This window comes from Ochotona curzoniae, unplaced genomic scaffold (assembly GCF_017591425.1).
Source record: "Ochotona curzoniae isolate NIBS_2020 unplaced genomic scaffold, NIBS_Ocur_1.0 contig_4501, whole genome shotgun sequence".
Classification (NCBI taxonomy): Eukaryota; Metazoa; Chordata; class Mammalia; order Lagomorpha; family Ochotonidae; genus Ochotona; species Ochotona curzoniae.
This window is the reverse complement of record NW_024466307.1, coordinates 4,804,408-4,821,274: the sequence shown is the minus strand read 5'-3', so window position 1 is coordinate 4,821,274 and position 16,867 is coordinate 4,804,408. Positions and strand designations below refer to the sequence as shown.

Genomic DNA, 16,867 nt, shown 5'->3' with positions numbered 1-16,867 from the left:
TTCTAGTTATATATTACTTTGGTAGTGCTTTCATTTTATCTGCACTTTTATTAGATATATTAAATGTCTGTGGTAGCTCTAGTTCAGTTACTGGAAAATGATCAAGTTTCTTAGAATATATTTCACGGCTTTCAAAATCCTACAAATGGTATGTCTTGCTTATCCTTTGATATAACTGAAACATTTGAGTGGAATAGCTATAACAAGAAGGGATGTTTATAATGAATGTCTTTCTGAAGCCTATCTCTTTTATTGTGTCAGATAATAGAAATCACATGTAAAATTAAAGGTTCACATTTTTAGATTTTAAGAACTTGAATCTATCATACTGAAATGACCATTAATAATGCCCGTAGTCTCACCATATAAATACTGAGCAGGGATAAAGCATGTAACTTTAAGGCGTGACCCCATAACAGCTGATAGCTGCATGGCTAAGGTCACTACAGCGAGTAAAGAAGGCGTCAAAATGCAGCACTTGATCTCTTAAAGACATCAGAAGCAATCACTTGGTAAATAAGCCTTAAAGTGTCAGGATTCGGCAGGAGTGGAAATGGTTCCAATTTAGATGTTGGATTTCTTATGGATAAATGGCCATTAGAACCAAATAGAATTCACAAAAGATACAACTTAGAAGTAAGAATAATATCATATTAAGAAAAAATGTAAAAGTGAATAAAAAAATTCAAAAAAATTAAATTTTGGGCTGGCGCGGTGGCGCAAGTGGTTGAGTCCTTGCCTTGCACGCCCAGGATCCCATATGGGCGCCGGTTCTAATCCCGGCAGCCCCGCTTCCCTTCCAGCTCCCTGCCTGTGGCCTGGGAAAGCAGTCGAGGACGGCCCAAAGCTTTGGGACCCTGCACCCGCGTGGGAGACCCGGAAGAGGCTCCTGGCTTTGGATCGGCATAGTATCGGCCCGTTGCGGCTCACTTGGGGAGTGAATCATCGGACGGAAGATCTTCCTCTCTGTCTCTCCTCTCTGTATATCCGCCTTTCCAATAAAAAATAATAAAAATAAAAAATCTTAAAAAAAATTAAATTTGATTTTTAAAAGTTCATAAACTGCCTAAGCATTTGTAAAGATGAATAACAAAAAAAAAGAATATTGTTGATACTAAGAACGAAATAATACGGGTTATAGCCATGGGAAGATACACTTTTCAAAATTCAATATTAAGTTTAAGCTGTTAAATTTGAAAACATAAAAAAAGTGTTTTTTTTTTAGCAATAATTTGACAAACTTGACTCCAAAAGAATTAGAAATGTGATTAAATGCACCATGCCTAGATTGAACTCTGATGCAAAATTCTTATGTTTGCTAGTACTTATCAAAATTTTAAGGATGAGTTAATTCTTGTATGGAAAATACATCAACAATAAGGATGGAGGGCCTTGAATTCATTCTATGCTGCGAACACATCACTTAGTTTCAACAGGCTGAATCGTTAAACCATGTGGGGTGATTATTTCTTCACATGGAGCAAGAGAACCTTAAGTTGCTGTTTGGGAATATTCATAGATTAATTCAAGGTGAATGAAAAACCTTAATAAGGAAATTGTGAGGAGTTTCCCCGGGAAACTACTTCATATGTTTCCGGCAACTGTGCTGTGTTTTCCTTCTTGCCTTCACTGTGGCATTTCCTGTTTGAGACTGTCCCCTCAGCCTGGGTCATGTGATCCCATGTGCAGGGAGTTAGAAGTGCAGCCCACCTGTTGTCCCTTACAAACAATGTAAAAGAAAAGCCCCGTGTTTTGTTTTGAAATTAAAAAAATCTACCTTTCTCTTCGCCCATCCTCCTCTCCCAGCTTTTGTTACTGCAGCCTTATACTGCAAAAGAAATAATGTTAAAAATGCAAAAACTTTTACCTACATAAATATCTTAGGTGTTTGAAAAAATTTGCGAGTGATGTGTATACAAGTACAGGATTGAAGCTATGGCTTCAGACATAGGCAAGAAACTCACAGTGCGTTAAGATCGCAGCTGTAGAGCTGGTGTTTGCTCAGTGAGGCAGGAGCAGGTTAACAGGTGAAGAGTCCCTTGTGCCTCTGCATGCTTCCTGGTTCTGGTTGCTGAATCCAGCCGCCTGCTGGCACAGACCCTGAGAGGCAGCATTGATGGCTGACGTGGCTGGGCTGTGCCCATCCACACACGGAATCTGACTCATGTCCCTAAGGTGCCAGCCTTGGCTGCTGCCCAGTGCCAGTCACAGCAGGGAAGCCAGTGGATGGCAGCTTATTCTGTGTTGCTCTCTCCCTTCCCCCAACTCCCCAACTTGTGTGTGATTCTCAGATAAATAATATATTTTGATAATATTGGGTATAGGCACAGAATTTTTTAAAATTGTCCTTTCCCATATGCCTAAGTAACTATTGAAATTTGTGCAATATGAGAAAAAAAACAACTATGGTTGATTTCAAATTTTGCCCAAAATAAGTGACTGCTAATTTTGTTTTCCCATGGACTTTCTGTAGTACCCTCATATATAATTAAAAAAAGCTTTTTAAAATTATTATTTTAGATGATGTTTACATAGTCGATCAGGGTGGGAAGGATCTAGGGTTGGGGAGAAGTGTTTCCAAACTTTATACTTCTTCTCATTTCTGGGAGCAGGAAGGAGATAAGGAGATAGGCCATCCCTAGCCTCCCAACCGTCCCAGTACCTGAGGATGGGGAAAGGCCACTCAGTATCAACCCAGGGTCACAATGTGGCACACACTCTGAGGGTTCTGCCCAGGTGGATGCGATAATTTTGAAATGCTGCTGATTTTGCTGATCTGTGGATGAGGAATGTCATTGGCTGCCACAGTGGACCTTAGAGTCTCTGTTCGTCCAGATATTTGCTCTCATTGTTTGGCTGGGGTAGTTGTCCATATGTTCTGTTCTCCATTCTCTGTTATGGTACCAGATGTCCTTTGCAGATCCCAATGGTTTACAATGTCTTCTATGTGCACCATGGTCTGCTGTCCAGCACTCCATCCTTTACATTGAGGAGGACCAGTTCTGTTAGGTGGGCTCATGGACCCAGGCCAGGCAACCTGGGCCAAGATGGACCTCCAACCCTAGGGCTCACAGACACGGCAAAAGAACTGCTTCTCATTGAAATGTCTGAAGTCAACAGGACTTTTGGAAATTCTCTTATAATCACACATAAAGAAGTGAAATAGGTTGAATGCTGTCTCCCTTCCAGGTGCCACCACTGATTTGCCCAATTCCCATGAGCCTTTGTTTCCTCGTGTGTGTGTGTGTGTGTGTGTGTGTGTATCGATGTATTTATTTGTAAGGCAGAGTGACAGCAACTCCTTCCGTATGTTGATTCGTTCTCCAGTGGTTGGGGCTGAGTCAGGCCAAAACCAAGAGCCAGCTGTAACTCCATCCAGGTGTTCCACGTGGGTACAGCTAGTTACCCCAGTGCATCCGCAGGGCCACAGGTGGTCACTTTACCCACTGTGCCACAACCTCTGCCTCTTAGCTCCTAACTTATGGAGAGAAATAGAGAATCTGAAAGTTCTTCAGGAATAATTCCTCATCAGTGCCTGAATATCTAAAGCAGTTAAGTACTGGCCACATACTAATTTTTACTGTATCTCAAATGTCATGTTTTAAAACCAGGTCAGTGCTATGTTGAGTAACAGCCGCTTTGATGATCACTCAGGCTTCATATTAAATCAAGCAACCACGGAAAGGATTTATGAGAATTATTCCAGCTTTATAATGAAAGTTTGAATTACTGTTTTAAAATATATTCTCTTGTTAATGCTATCTCCGATATTGTCATCGAGGTTTTTTTTTTTTTTTTTTTTTTTTCCGTGAAAGGCCAGAGACTGAATATTTTCAGCCCTGTGTGCCATCTGGCCTCTTTTGCAACAAGTTAAATCAAGTGCCGCAGTCAAAGCCAGATGTATGGTTGCGGCTGTGTCCAGTGAAGCTCCTGTCATGCTCCTTGACCTTCCAATTCCACACAGTGCTCGTCTCCTGTGACTTAGCTTCTCGTGTGCTTCTTCGGCTGTTGGCAAATGTGAAAGAATTCTGTAGCCTTTAGGTCGCACAGCACCAGAAGATGGGCTGCACGGCACAGGTGCTTGGTTTGCAGGTCTCCGTTTGCGTTATCCCAAGGTGTTCTGTTTGTTTTTGTACACTGCGTCAATATGCATTCGTCGGTAATTACATAGCCTCTTGTTAGGATTATTTGGTGTTTGAGGTCTGTGTGTACAGTGCGAATCACAGTGTCTGAGGCTCATCATCAGACTGTTCAGTTATATGCTTATTCTGTTTAAAACCTTTCAACAGTATTTGGGACACGTTTTTAAGGTGAAAATTTTACCTCACAAAGCTCATATTTTAAATTAAAAAAATCTATTTTAAGTGTGTTTGAACCATTTCATTACTTTAAATTGTCTGACTGAACTTGCTGGACTTTAATGTTTCCCTTCCTGAACCACTGAATTTTACTCCTGCTAATTATCTGCCTTTGTCGTAATCTAAAATAGAACTGATATATATTGTACTGGAGTGAAAACTTTAAGTGTTATAATATTCTTAGTTCCTCTTTATCCCTGCATTGATTTGCTGCACTGTTATTCATAAGTGAGAATTGTAGAATAGGTTATTTTTCCTATTTTTATCTTCAAGTGATAGTTAATTTCTAATATGGGATTTTTGTATATAAGATATAATAGACAGCATGTCAGTTCAAGAGGTTTTATTTGAAAACATTGAATTTCTAGAAATCATTAGTGTTGTATTTGTTCTGTTTGTGATTATATATATATATATATATAGTGGTTGCATTTTGCACAAAATTGATGTGTCAAAAATATTTAAAATGTTACTTTGCATTCCGACTATTCAAGCTGTCTTTTATCTTAAATGGGCTCTCTGTTTTTCTGTGGTCCATAAAGTATATTATTCATTTATGTATTTCAGACACTGAGATAGGCATACGGAGAGAAAGAGATGTGCCAGTCACTTGTTGACACTGCAGTGGCCGGAAGGGGCCGACTGGGCACTTGGTCTGGGCTTGTGTAGCAGGCAGTAGGACTCATCGCCTACTGCCTTGCAGCTTGTAGGACATGCAGGAAACTGGGATTGCGGGGAGAGCTGGGACCCAGATCTTGGCTGTGTGGTATGTGTAATGTTTCAAGCAGTGTCTTAGATGCTACACCAAGCACCTGCCCCTAAGCATTTATTTTTATTACCAATAGTTATATGGACCAAGTATTTTGTTAGTGTTATTAAATTTAGGAGAGAGTAAATCAGGAACTAATTATACTGACCACCGTATTTCTCTTTTCTGTTTGTCAATAAATTAGCTTTAAGATTGGCTGTAAGAAGACACATGTAGGTTGCATCCACAATAGTATACATTTTTAGTATTATGGCTGCCAAAAAAAAAAAAAGTTGGTAAATTGTAGTTCATGGGTATGGAGAAGTCCTGAAGGCCTTGCCATGGGATCTGCAGTCACAGCTGTGTTCAAACTAATATTAAGAAATGTATCTTTCTTTGTTTGGAGCCATTTGTGCAGATAATGCAAAGGATAGAGAATTAAATAGCATAGATCACTGCAGTGGCTGCCAGTTGCTATAGGCAGGTTTTGTTTTATTCACATTCAATACACAAACTATGAAACAAAATTCCAGTTTTTGTTTTTAAGAATAACCTCACGATGCAGTAAAATACTTACCTTAGGTGGCTTTGAACCTTAATCCCATGTCCTTTGGTTGACTCTGTGTGGAGACAGGCAAGGTGCTAAAGTGCCTCATTGTGCCTCTGTTGGGTGTGTGCTCAGGGAGTGCCTAGCTCAAGGGAGCAGACTGTGCACAACATGTGACTTGCTGATGTCCAGCATTATCTCAGCACCTTCACTCAGCAAGAGTGAGGACATAGACGCTGCTCTAATGGACAGGCACTGCCTGTTACGGCCATTATCCTCACCTTGGCACACACGCTGACAGCACTCTTAGCTGACAAGAGCAACCAAGACATTATGGTTTCCTGGCCAAAAATATAGACTGCAGTCACTTTAGGAAACTGCTTTTATTCAGGGAAATGGAGATATATACTATGATCCAGTAACTTTATTTCTAAGTTTTTGGGGTTTTTTTTTTTTAAGAAGAATGAATATGGAATTCTGTAGGAAAGACTTATAAAAAAACGTAGGTATCAACTTTGTTTGTCATAGCTAACAATAGAAACATTGTAATACACACCATTAGGAAAGCGTATTTTGAATTCTTTAGATTCTAAAGTTAACTTCAGAATTGATATACTAGTGTGGTAAACTTTAAATGATTGTGGTGAAGATATAGAATGACATCATGTATATGAGATTAAGTTTGAAAAAAGGGGCATGGGATGGATGTCGATACGTGAGAGGACAACCTTGAGTCAGAGAATCTCACTCCCACCTGATTCATCGGTTCAAAACTCATTTAAGGCTTAACTTCATGGGGAACCCCAATGATAACAAGCTATCCAAATACCCTGCACAGGCATGACAAATGCAAATCAGGGTCACAAGGGCGAGGATGTTGGAGACAGAAATTCATTGTATCTCAATTTACAAGGAAAAGGAAGCTCCCAAACATGTCAGATAGTTGAATTAGTGCTGTAAATTGAAAATTAAATGTGTAACTACAAAAAGGAATTAAGATGCAGAGAATGACTGCTCTTATTTGTTCAGCATGTATAAAAATAGAATTAGTTAAGGTAAGGGTTGATGATTTAAGATGGGAAAAAAATACACCCATCCAATTATACTGTCCTTTATTCAGTATCATTGCCAATAACCATTTTCAAGAGCAATGCACCTGATTAAATGGTAAAAGCTAGATTGGTTGGCAATAAGACATTTTATCTGCTTGTTATTTTTTAAACAGATATGAGTGTATGAAAGCAATAGTAAAGATATCACCTTGGAAATGCTGTAATATGATTTAATGTTCTTTTTATGTCTTAAAAACGTAAATTTAATTTTGCAGCTACATTGTATACCTAGCTAAACTTGACAGAGATTTTTACCACTATTGGATTCTGTTTTACAAGGTTATTTTTCCCTGAATTTAGATGTTAATTTTTTCCTGCAATTCCTTTGCCTCATGCTTTAATGAAAGCCATGCATCATTGCATTAAGTGAAGTAAAGCACTGGATAAAATAGAACATTGCTATTAACCTCTGACATCAGTGTGGAGGGAGGCAGAGACAAGTTTAATAACTCAGAGATAAAATACTCACAGCGTAATTACCTAAGCCTGCTTTACTCTGGTACATTAACATAAGGTAATAAACTGGAGTCTATTTCCAAAGAGAAATGAAATCATCATCAATAATCAATTGTATCCATTTTATGGCTTATGAAGTGGTTGGTCCCTTAAAATAGGGTCATCATCTAACATTTGACTTTTACGAAACGGTGTAGTGTTTCATTTTATTGCTACATAGAGCAGATTTAGCCCTTTTGCCCAGTACTAGATGAACTTTAGAATATATAAGCTGAAATTCAGCATTTAGACTCTTAGAAAGTCTTTTGTGTTAAGTCAAATCCATGCCAAACACTATTTTTGGATTGCGTTGTTTCTTTACACGTTTCCAGGCTATGGAAAGGTCAGCTATAAAACTCTGGTTCCCTAAATTGCACAGCAAAGCCTATAGGCTAGAGCCTAATTTAGTTCTTCGTATAGCTGTATTTTATGTAAGTGTAAAAGCATTTTGTGACAAAAATAGTGCACGCTGTTGAAGATGTGAAAAATATGTTTTCTCTGTTTTCATCCTCAAATTCACAAAAGTGCTTATACTTGCTTTGGCATACAGTTTTGAGTATTTAATGATGTTAAATATTTTGAGGTGTACATGAACTCCGGTATGATGAAAATAGTACTCATAGAAAAGTTGGATTTAAGCAACATTTATTAAATGTGAATTCTATAGGCACATTATAAACTTCAAAGAAAAATATTTGAAGAGTCCAAATATTTGTTTTCTCCATTTTCAAAACTTTCTGAAATATTGCTGATTCTTAAAATCTCAATCATGTTACTCAGGAATGTTAAAGGAAAAAAAATCCTGCTGATTAACTGATACGGGATTATTGGTGTTAGAAAAGTTCATTTGTGCATTCGTGAATTTATAAGTCCATTTATGATTGGTGTAGGGATTTTAAACTATTATTACTTACCGGAGTATTGAAATGACACACACACACAAAAAAACCTCTTCAGTCTTAGTTGCACTCCCAGGAACACGTAGCAGGAACCCGTTTCCCACACCTGCTGCACTCTGTACTCTCGGAGCCCGTCCCTCTGCTGAAGGCAGTCTAAAAATGTGATTTCTTGGTGGGAACAGTAATGGACCTTAACAAAACATCGAATAAATGTAGGAAACATGCACTAGGTGTTTTCCTTTAGGAAGATGATGAGATTTAATATAAAGTGACCGGAGTCCCTCATGACCAGAAATTAATTTAGAAACCCATTTCAGAAATCTTATAAAGAACAACCATATTTGAGGCCAGAGGAGTCACAGTGAAACCTAATCCATCAGAGAAGGCACCGCTGACCTCCATGCCTGTTAACTTCACTCACCCACGAGGGAAACTGACTCTCACAGAGGCTGCTAGACCTAAACACAAGGTGGACTGAAAAATAGGTTTTGCTGTTTTATGCAACTATGGCCCAAAGGTGAAGGCCCGTCTCAAAGCCGAGCTTGTCCTTTTGAAGTAGGGATGCCAGAAGAAAGAAGGTATACAAGAAATGAAAACAGATTTCATTAGGCCAAAAATTCCAGTGACAAATCAAAGAAGGGGCAAAAGTCACATTGTAAAATTGCGGGAGCATCATAAAAAACAAATCCCCTCCACGTTTGTGTGGGAAAGGCTTAGGAACTTGGCAATGATTTGAAAGAGATTCCCAAATGGCAAAGGTGTGAAGTAATTTCAAGGCTGATATTAAACCCTAAGCTTAGAAAATGCTATCAAAGATGAGAACTAATAAGGCAACTGACCTTTTCCAGATCATATTTTTAAGATTTTTAAAAAATACTCCTGGTAAGCAGAGACTTTCTCACATGGTCCTGTCATGAATTAGAGGAGACTATGTGGAATCAACCTTTCTAAATGGACACGTGACATCCAAGTTCATCCGAAGCATGGGAATAGGATAGTCCATCAAAGCCTGCAGTAAATGAGATCTACTCTTGGAAGAATTTGTTCCAAGAGGGAAAATGAGACAATGTAATGTCCACTGTCAATCATTTTCGTAATATGTTAATGAATACATGGCTTCAAAAATACTTGTTGTTTTCATCAATTTAGTTCATTTTTGGAGTTGAGAAGAGCATAACAATGCAAACCTTATTTCATTTGGTTATTTAAGTTGCTAACTAGAATGACTTGAGAGATTTTTAAAGATTGTTGGGAAGTATATATTATACCATACACTGCGTGGGGGGTCAAAATTATTATGCACTGCCTTCAATATGAAAGTACATATGAATTGATTTTATATGCAGGTTTTGAAATGTGCATGTGATTTTTTTCATGTGGTTTCCATGTAGTTTCTGAAGACTTGAAATAAGGCATCTAATGTTTTATTCCAAGGGATTTTAAGGTCTGATCTTGCGACTTTCTTATCTTTCTGGTTGTTGTTTGACCATCAAGCCTGAAGAGTGTTGTCACAGGATTGGGGCTGGCACTGTGGCTTAGTGGGCTAAGCCAATATTTCAGATTCCTGCATTTCCTATCAGTGCTTGCTCCAATCCCAGCTGCTTCACTTCTGATCCAGCGCCCTCTAGTGTGCCTCGGAAAGTCGTGGTGATGACCCAACTGCTTGAATTTCTCCATCTCTAACTTAGGGCCTGTGTAGACTTGGCTGTTAGGGCCATTCGGGGAGTGAACCAGAAGAACGAAGGTCTTTGTGTCTGACTCTCTCTGTTACTCTATATTTTTAATACATAAATCTCTTTAAAAGAACACAGTATCTTCTTAAATGTATGTAATATAAATTCATATGGCTTCTCTAAGTGTCTGTAATTATGATCATCTGAGAATACACTTATTTTACATTTGAAATGACTTCATATTCACCAGGATGTATTAAGCTATCAGACAAGCATAGATTCACATAAATAAATTCTATTTAATAAAATAGCACTAACACTTCATCTTTTAAAAAATTTATCACTAGTATATTTCTGTGCATCAGTATTAAGATGCTGATTTTACTCATGTCTAGTGCAACATTTCATTTTAGCAAGCTTATGTATAAAACTTATAACTTTGAGAGTGTGGCACAGCATGATGCCTCAATTGGATAGTCTCCTCCCCTTACCAAGTACCAGAATTCCGTGCAGGAATTCCACGTAGCTCCAGTTCCTGGTAGCTCTCTGCTCGTGGTCTGGGAAAGCAGTGGAGGATGGCCCATGACTCAGACCTCACTGCTTCTTGAGAACATACACAGATTAATTCAAGGTGAACTAAAAGCTTTACTAAGAAAATTATCAGTTTACTGCTTGACTACTTTTAGATTACATTTTATTATTATTATAAGCTTTTCTTATATTTATCCTTTATAAATGTAAGAATATTCTAGATCCCTGAACAACAGCATACAAGCATTGCATCATTTAAATATTATCATTTTTCATTAGCCATTATTGCTTTGTTCTCATCCATGGTTCTAATTTTCTCTAAAGTAAATTTCAACTTAGTTTGAGAAACAAGACAGTGGTGCAGGCAGTTTTTGCTGTGCAAAGTAAACAAAATAAATTGTGAGGTAGCAATAGGAGGGCAAAATTAAGGCAAGATAATAGCACTATTTTCATATCAGCAGGAACACAGTGAGAAAAAGGTGGTTAATGGAGACACCAATATTGCAGACTGAAGCCACAGACATGTGGTACAACTTTTTTTGGAAAGAAAGTGACTTTTAACTCCAGGAGACATAAATAAGAGGCAATTAGTACAGTTCTTCCCAGCAGTTATTAAAAGTCTAATATTCACAAGTGATTACAAATGAAAGCCATTTTATGGTGCGCAAATTATTCATGCATTAAATATGTCACCGCATGTACCTTAATGAACTGTAAACAGAAAGCAAAGAGAATGGTTATGATTCTATCCACAAACCACCTAGGCCATCATGAAGACATCAGGGCATGGGACTCATCTTCCCCGGACTGTCCTGGTCAAAATCATCAAAATTGCCTTCTTGTGCCAGTGACACCCTTACGCAAGTGTCCTTTGCTCTTACAGCATTCACACATTTTGTGATTTGTATATGTCTTCTTTACATGTTAGATTTTATTACACTACATATTTTCTCACACTTATATATGTCAACCAAGTTACTTATGTGAAAAATAGAAATTTGGCTGATTAATTGTTAGCATCTGAGTTTTCACATTTTGAAAAAATATATGATTAAAATATGACATGATTTGAACTTATGATGCTTTTCTCTTTTTTGATATCCCATTGCCAGTGTTTTTAAGAGCTTAAAACCTTTCAATTCTAAAGAAGTAAAGTTTATTTAGGGAAATTTTTTCCATAAAACATAATTATTCCAGTGATGTGACATGTTTTACATAAAGTTGCATATACACGAAACATTCACATTATCTCCTGTGTACTCTTATTAACATATTATAAACTCTAGACTGACACTTCATGTTCACTTATGTTTGCCTTGCCCTCAAATGGTCTGTCCCTAGATATAAAATTGTAATTGTTATTTCCCACTGTGTCAATCGCTAATGAGAAAATACATTCCATGACAAGAAAAAAAATCATTAACAGATATCATATACATTGATTAATTTAGGACACCAACAAAAACATTTTTTTGATTTTTAAAATTTATACGTTATATATATTAATATACATTTTCTATAAACTTTTTGAAGTTCTTTTTATTACCAAGTGCACATCTATTTATAACAAACTATATTTGAAACCAGAAAAGTTGTGAGGCGTGAATCAGTTGCAAATAATATCATGAGCTAATTATATGAGTATTGTTAATGATATCAGGGAAATATGACCTAACCTCAATTTACTTGATTCAATTATTTTGCTGATAGAATTAAATAAACTGGATTTTAATGTGTTAAAAACTATAAATATAAATGCAATCACATTTGAAAAATTATCCTGTGCTTACACTTGGGCTTAAGAGTTTGAAATTCCTAATTATGGGTCATATTTATACTATGCAAATTTGTAGATCCACTTACATTTATATATTTCTTGATGCCACCCATGGAGGACACATTAAATATTCTTTCAGACATCTAAATGAGTATGTTTTTCTGCTATATAGCTGCATACCGTAATTTGTTTTTCTAATATTACTTTGTTTCTTTAAATAATAAATATGGTATGGTGGCGAAGCTATAGCTAGAAAAGTAAGGAAATTAATAATGATCTTTATTTTAATTATATGTTTATATTAATTTGTTTTCATGTAGTTTGGGGTAAGTTAAATTGTGCCATGATATTTAAATTAAGGATAATTGTATTTCTATGTAATCATTAATTTAGTGAGTTTTTTGTTGTGTGCTCACCGCTCTGGATGCTGGAGGTCCGATGCCAAGTTGCCGGCGAGCCTGGCTTCTGAGGCCTCTGCAGTGTGTCCATGAGCTTGGTCCAGGGCGGTGTGGATCCTGCTCTCTCTGCTCACATTCTCTCCCTTTCTGAGGGCGAAAGTCATGTTGGATTTGGGTTTGCTTTTAAGTTCACATTTGAAAAAATGCTTATTTATTTGAAAGACTTGGGGTTTAGGCCTGCCAGCAGTCCCTGAGGTCACCAAGTGTGAGGCAGTGGTGCTCTTTGGCCTTAAGAAGCAAGGGAGAAAAGCTGGTGAGGAATGTCTGCTTTATTATGCACAGGTTACAGTCTCTAAAGGGCAAGAAAGGGGAGGGCAGGAGGCCTTCTTCCGGCAGACTCCCTGCCCACCAAAGACACTGTAATTGGCTATATGACACATTTATTTCCCTTGATCTTCCGGTCATGTCAGAGGTCATGTTCCCCGTGTATTGCCCTTGACTTTCCAGCCGGGTTGGAGGTCACACTCCATGTGTGGGCTTGGGAGCTGTGCCTCAGACCAATGGGAAGTCATTTTAAGGCCACACCCACCAGGTAGCAGGACATTTCCCACAAAAGACAGGGCGACAGAAAGAGAAGTCTTGCTATCAGCTGGTTTACTTCCTAAACATGGAAGAAAGCGACAAGGCAGGGCCCAGCTGAAGCCCAAAACTAAGAACTCAGTTTCTCTGAACTACTTGTGCTGTAACGTGTTCTCAGGGTGCCCATTAGTAGGAACTGGGACTCAGGCGCAGATGAGCTGAGGTTTGGAACAAGCACTCCAATATGGAACGCAGGTGTCTCATGCAGTGACTTAGCTACTGCACCAAGCAGAGGATTCTCAATGCAGTATTTCTAAATATCACAGTGTGAAGTGCTGGAGATTAGGACTTCAACATGTACATCTGGGTTATATCACGCTCATACTGTAAACAGGTGATTGTGGAAATGCATGAACGGTTATTGCTGAAAAACACTCATCCACCTGAGTCCACCACACTGTCCACATAGTGTCTGAGTTTTAGAGTTGTCTTGGATTGCTGGTTCCTTGCTGACTGTAGCCACAGCTTTTTGACGAATTTATGAAGAATTAAAATTCTACAGAATCACCTCACATTTTACTTTTGTTAAGGTGGGAATGACATTCTAAGTTTCGAAATCATGGGCAGCTGGGTTTTGTTGTTGTTTGAATAAGAAGTGCACGTGATAATCTCTTGGCACAAGAGACCTGATTTACTATGTAACAGTCTTGTAATGTGGACACTGTAATTTTGTTATGTCTCTTCTGCTGATGTGTAGATTTAGTCCTGCTTGCTTTGACCCTGATCCGTGCTTGTGAGTTTAGAAAGAGGTGGGAGCTCTGTTTGAGTAAGAGCAGTTAGTTTAGGTTGTTCAGAGTGAGTGTTTTCAACAACTGCAGTATAAAAATGCTAGAAATATCAATAATGGCATTCAATCAGTGGCACTATAAATCTGTGGAAAAGAGAAAATTGTTTTCAGAAGCACATATATTTTTCATGAGTAATCCAAATAATCAAAATTTTATTTTCAACTTTTATCATTTGTGCCACTCTTCATGGTTTGTTAAAACATCAGTAACTTTGACATCTATGTTTTTGACTCATGGTTAATTTTACTTCAGAAAATGTGCAAATTATCATTTTGACTTTCCAAGTGACATTGCATGATACTTTGTTTTCAATTATATTTTCAATTATGAACACAGTCTACCTCCTGAGGTTTCCGGTTAAGATGAAAGGATATGTCACAGTTAGGAACAGTCAGCTCGTCGAGAGTCATGGTGTGAAGTGGTTCCTGTGAATGCTTGCCTCATGGAATTATTTGTAATGATGAACGCTCTCAATGGCACTACAAGTAATTTTAAATCTGTTTTCAGTTGTGAATGAATTTTGCATCGTTGAACCAAGAACTGTATCTTTTTTTAATGGAACACTTTGCATGCCATTTATCTATTATCAGATATAAAACTGTTTAAATATTTAATAGCACAGAAAAACTCACCAACTGGAAGAGAGCAAGACAGAATTATTTGAGTATCACATGAAATATCTACATATTTATAAGAAATTTAGTTTTTATATCACTCACATGTTTGCTTGGAAGTTGCTTATGGGAGATACACAAATCCAAATTGCTTCTCACTTCCTGTTCTCTCTAACCGTATCTCTCATCAAAGAATACTCATGGAGGCATTATAATTGCCCGACTTCCTGCAGTTGCTCAAGGGAGTTGTTAAAAGCTTCCCTTTATTTTCCTTTTTTCTATTTCTGCACTTTTTTAGTAAAGCTTGGTGAAGAGTGAGTAAATCTTGAAAGCCTGTGGGCCATGTTCAGAGACACAGTGGGCAGGAAGGCGAAAGATAGGAGGGAGGGAGATATTCTGTCTACATCCTGTGTTTTCAGAAAGCTAGAGTACCGCTCCCCAATGCCAGGCTTAAGCTGAGCCAGGAAAGGGGAATGTGGATAAGATACCAGGCCAGGATGAGGTAAATATATCCTGGGTAAAAGGTCATCATCTGATTGGCAGAGAGGCTAATAGTGTTACATAGGAGTGGGGAGGTGTGGTTTCCAGTTCACCGTTGTTAGTTAACTGTCCCATTTCATTTCCCCTTCAGAGATTTCCAGCCCTTAATCTTAAGGGTTGCTGAAGGATGCATAGTAATTATATATTTTGTAGCTACTTCCTGTTGATTGTGGGCATAGGCCTTGGATGTCCCAGGCTTGGAAATCTTTCTCCATCTCATGTAATGGATCCATCTCTTGAACCAGAAAATTTCCTGTCACTTCTAATGGCTGTTTCCCTGTGCTGTCATCATTAGTGTGAGAAGTTGTTGGCTTCGGGAAACAGAAAAGATTTATCTTTCAACATGAACAAATTTAGAAAGAAGCAAATTACAAATAGAGGGCTGTTTAGGATGGGATAGATTGTATTTTGTTATTTTCCAGGGACTAGGTGGTGATTGATGGCCCCTGTACACACTGGAAAACCAACTAACTTGAGCATCCTTTCAGTAAATATACTACCGTTGGTTGAGGTGACAGATTTTGTGACTTACCTCAAACCTTCTCCCTGTCCTGAGTGTCTGTCGTAAGGGCTGTGGGTTATATGTGCCTACTCTACATGCCTACTTTAGACAAGATTCACAGACATGTATATTTGCTGTAGAATTTGCTCTAAAGTAAAGGCCAAATTACCTAAAATAAGAATTTTTTTTTAAAGATTTACTTATTTTTATTTGAAAGATTTACAGAAATGAAGTGATAGAGGTAGAAATTCTATCTGTTGATTCACTTCCTGAATGGCCACAACAGCCAGAGCTCAGCTGATGTGAAAGCAGGAGACAGAGGGCTCTTCGGGGTCCCAGGCCTTCGGCCATTCTTCTGCTGCTTTCGCAGGCCATAAGCAGGAAGCTGGAGGAGAAATAGAGCAGCTGGCGTATGCACGAGCACTTATATGGGGTGTGGACACTGCAAGGTGGGAGATTAGCCTGTTGAGCCACAGTGCCCCCCAGTCAGGTTGTTTTTAAACTTAAACTCTTGTAACATACTTATAAGTTCTGATTTTATATTAGAGCCACTCATAAGGAGTTCTGCAATAAATACCAGTTTCCAGAGAAGATCATGCAAAGAAGTAGGAAGAATAGACAGCCTTGAGTTACAGTGGATTTGATAGAATGGAAAACAAAGGCTTGACTGAGGCCGATCTTTCATGCACACCTTGGGATGATCCTGTCTTCTGCACAGGAATCAGTACAGGAGGCAGACCAACGTGGAATGTGTGCTCTGAATCCAGAACACGCAGCCCTGAGTTCTGGTCCCTAAGATCAGGATCCTGTTGTGTCTGAAGCCAACTAGGCTTGAAAGCAGCCATGCCCCAGTCTCTCCTGGGGGCACCCGGTCTGGGAGCTCACCATCCCTCTTTTTCTTCTTGGTGAAATTGCCAATATAGTTTGAGAAGTTATCTAAGGATGAAATTAACTAGTCTGGGTAGCAGGAAGATAGTGGAATCTGAGGATATTATAGGAACAAAGAGGAGAAAGTATAGTTTTGCCTATCAGAAATGTCACATAGACAAATTTGAGGACACATATAATCACCATTGGAAAGCATAAAGAAGTATGTTACACAGAAATGAGAGGAAAGATATTGTATAGCTATTTCTGGAGACCGCAACAGGACTGGCTCATTAAATCTGGCCTTATAAGTTAGCATTGCCACTGGAGACCTTAATTTACATATTGGCTTTGCTTTCAAGAAATTATTTTTTATGGC

General features: G+C 38.2%; 1 pseudogene; it reads right to left on the bottom strand.

Annotated features, from left to right (window-relative positions):
* Positions 1-14,375, bottom strand: part of LOC121160212 — a 34,815-nt pseudogene extending 20,440 nt beyond the window's left edge.
* Positions 14,376-16,867: the final 2,492 nt, after the last annotated feature.